The following is a 4,152-nucleotide window of genomic DNA, read 5'->3' as shown; positions in this document are numbered from 1 at the left end:
CATACAGATCGACCGACGACAGACAGACACACAGAGAGAGAGGATTGATAGATGGATGGATGGATGGATGGATGGATGGATGGATGGATGGATGGATGGATGGATGCCGGATGGATGGATGGATGGATGGATGGATGGATGGATGGATGGATGGATGGATGGATGGATGGATGGATGGATGGATGGATGGATGGATGGATAGATGGGTGGATAGATTGGATTTCGGATGTCTTCTGTTCCACAGCTGAATCATAACTGCTGGTTATAAAACAGTTGACCACTTCCTCTCCGGTCGTCCACAGATACCTTCCATTAATCACGGCGGGGTACGTAAAGAAAAGGAAGAGAGAGCAAATATGTGGACTGAAACACTATTTCCCTTGGACTTCTCCTTTTTGACATCTGTACTTGGTGGCAGGTTTATTTGTAGAGTTGTGAGACATGTTAAGTTACACACAAAATATGGTTCTGAAGATGCATGGAAGTGCATCTCTTTGCCAGGCGGTGAGCATTTCACTAAACTTCACCAAATAACTGCTACCTCAACATCACGTCCAAAGCCAGTAAACGCCTCCGATTACGACAGACATGAGTGCTGTGTGGTGATCCAAAACATTGAACCATTTCCCAGGCTAATAAGCACCTAGTTCATAGAACTGGTCATAATTCAGCTCCCTGTATAGATTACTTGGCTAGAGACATATGGCAGAACCTCTAAAAGTTCCACTGGGCTCACCATGCTAAAAACATACCCACTCTTTGGATAAAACCTCGACCGTATATATTTATTTTTATCTTAAAGAGAAGAAATGTAACAAGAAGGAGCGAACGAGAAGACAAGGGATATAAAAAGGAAAAAGAACATAACGTAACGTTCCTCTTTGGGGACATGTTTCACCAGCTCGCCCCCGCTACGAGACCCACGACCTCAGTCGGTCCCTCACGGAGTCCTGCTGAATTCAACAGTCTGTCTCAGGACTCCACCCGCTTTCCCACACCCATCCTTCGCTCAGCCCCCCTCCAGCCCCCCGTTCCTGTTCCTGTCCAAACGGCCAGCCAGTGAGTCACAGCGTGGTGGTGGTGGTGGTGGTGTGTGAGAAACTCTGATCTGAAACGCTCTCCTCTGACTCCTCTCTGAGCCCCTGGCGTAACCGTCTCGTCCCATTTATAGCTCTGGGGGAGCTGGGGCATCTTTCTGTGTGTGATGGTTTGCACGTGCACCAATGCCTGCATGTGTGTCTTCCTCTGTGTGCGTGTGTGTGTGTGTGCGCTAGGGATGTAACGATATGACATTTTTAGTACGATACGATACGATACGATATCAAAATTAATATCACGATATCACGATACGATATATATTTTTTTTTGAGATGGCTACATTTAGATTGTTCCCAAAACACCCTAACCACACCCAAGGATGTTGGTCATCTTCAGATGCCTTCCTCATGTTGGAGGCATTATCTGTTGTGAAACATACAATGTTCTCTTTTGGTATTTTCCAAGCCTGGAGAATACTGTCAATCATTTCTAAAATGTGGGCGTGGGTGTGGTCTTCCAGGAAATACATTGTTTTCAAGCAGTGGGACATCAGCTTCCAATCTGGGGGGATGTAGTGGATGGTTAAACTGATGTAGGATTCTGCTCGTCCACAGGTCTCCCTCAGACACCTTTTTCTGAACAGTCGCACACACCTTTTCAAACATCTGGGGAATCTCTGAATCCGAAAAGTAAACCCGAGATGGCAGCTTGTAGCGTGGTTCCGTCTTCTACATCAAATGCTTAAATCCAGGCTTTTAACCACTTGGAAAGGCATCATGTCCTTTGCAATAAAAAATGCCACTGCTTCATCTAATTCCTTTGCCTTTTTTGATTTGGGAGCATATTTTGCTCCCTTGGCAAAGGACTATTCTATATTAGGCTGGTTGCTTGATGGCGCACTTGAAGGACTATAGAATCTATTTTTATTTTCAGTTTTTATCTTAATACATTCTGACATAATGAAATAAAAAAAAGGATAACGATATTTTTATTTATAAATTATTATTTTAAAAAATCTGTCTCAAAATGTATGTTTTTACAGTGCACTCTTCTCACCCCTCCCTCCCTCTCACCATCGGATGTGGGCAACGTCACCTAAGTTTGACCTAGTAATGATTCCATACTTGTGCGCAAAATGCCGGTAGTACACAAGCTAACGTAAAGTTATGGTGAACATATTAAGGATCATTGGACATATTTATATCATCTGTCACGGATGTTCGCCAACCGTACCGTGGATTTGACGATTTTGGCATGGTCTTGTGGAAGTTTCTCACGGAGATGATATGCAATGTTGGACGTGTTTGCCGCTTTGCAAGGCACTTTTCTCTTGCAGCGTTTGCAAGTCGGCATTCCATCTACAAGAACTTTGCCGTCTTCATCCTTTAGATAGCCGGAAAATTCCCACACTGCCGACCTGGTCCGTTTTGGTTGCCTAAATAGCGGAGATGCGTCCTCTCCTTCTGCAATTTCTTGTTTGCCTGGATTCATAATTACTGACCCGTGATGAACCACTTTCTGCTCCAACAGGTAAGCTAGTTTCAATCGCTTTTTTTTCACTTTTTCTCTCCTCCAACAGGTAAGCTAGTTTCAATCGCTTTTCTTTCTCTTTTTATCTCTGCTAGCGTTTTCTCTTCTTGGCTGCTGTGTGCATAATGTTGTTGCAACGGACAGTGCAACACTGAGCTGGTTAGTGTTTACAAACAAAGGTCCACGTGAGAGGGGACCGTTGATTTTCAAGTTAGGCGTCATATTTCAGTGGTGTTGTGTCAATGCTTTATTATTATGTGTGGTGTGGGCTGCCTGGGCATACCGTGTTAAGTTGAGTGCAACGTTTTAATGACAATGTCGCTCACCAGACTCCCCACAAATGACAGTTCGCATTTACCATGCAATCTCGCGGCTATACCGCGACACGGTATTACATGAAAAAACGTACGGTTGACATTCGTGGCCTTTTCATATCGCGATATACCGTTTTACGGTATATCGTTACATCCCTAGTGTGCGCACAAGTGTGTTTGTGTGTATGTTTGCGTGCATCTTTTTGAACTGCAGTTCTTGACAGAAGGTGGGAAACGATCCCCTTGGGCTGGGGGGGGTGAGGGGTAATACTGTATACTGTAATACTGTCTGTATGGTGATCAATAGGTCGATCGATAAAGGATCCCGTTTCGAGCTACTGCAGCAGAGCAGCAGAAAGAAAAGAGAGAGGGGGGCGAGGGGAGGGAGGGAGGGAGGGAGGGGAGGGAGGAGGGAGGGAGAGGAGGGAGGGAGGGTTGCAAGGGGAGGAGGGAGGGAGGGTTGCAAGGGGAGGAGGGAGGGAGGGAGGATGGAGGATAGAGGGGGGAGGGAGGGTAGCGAGGGAGGGTGAGGGGGGCGAAGGGATGGGAGGGAGAGGAGGGAGGAGGGAGAGGAGGTAGGTAGGGAGGAGGGAGGGAGGGAGGGAGGGAGGATAGAGGGGGGAGGGAGGGTAGTGAGGGAGGGTGAGGGAGGGTGAGGGGGGCGAAGGGATGGGAGGAGGGGGAGGGAGGGCAGCGAGGGAGGGAGGGAGGGAGGAGTGGGAGGGCGAGGTGTTGACTGCTAGCACTGGTAGATTAACCCTTCAAACGTCCATAGGGCGCGGACTGGACACACACACACGCCCTCTTGAGGACTCGATCAATAGTAGATGCTCAGGGACCGCGGACGACTCAGAGGGACATCGGGCCATGGGGGGGTCATCATAGGACAGAGTAGTAGTGGTTGGGGTCCAGTCCCCCAGCCTACCCCCTCAAAATGCCCTAACCACAGCTGCCTCTATGATCACATGTCTGACATTCCCAATAGTTAATATATGGATCGCTGTGTTCCATAGTGATTGAAATTCTGTTGAAATCAACCCATTGACCTCAGGCTGCTTAACGTGATGATTGTCAGCTGAGCGTCTGGATGCAGGATGTAGCTGCATTAGCTGCTGATAATGCGGATGCTAAATCCTTTGTTCCAGCGCTTAGTGCTGCTACTGCTTGCTGTCTGCTGTGCCAAGAAACCCCTGACCTGTCTGGGGAACGCTGGCTCCACCACAGCGTCCTGTCCCATCCTGCTCCTCTGGTCAAACAGGAGGAAGACCTT

Source organism: Gadus macrocephalus, chromosome 22 (assembly GCF_031168955.1).
Source record: "Gadus macrocephalus chromosome 22, ASM3116895v1".
Classification (NCBI taxonomy): domain Eukaryota; kingdom Metazoa; phylum Chordata; class Actinopteri; order Gadiformes; family Gadidae; genus Gadus; species Gadus macrocephalus.
Note: the sequence above shows the minus strand (reverse complement) of the source record.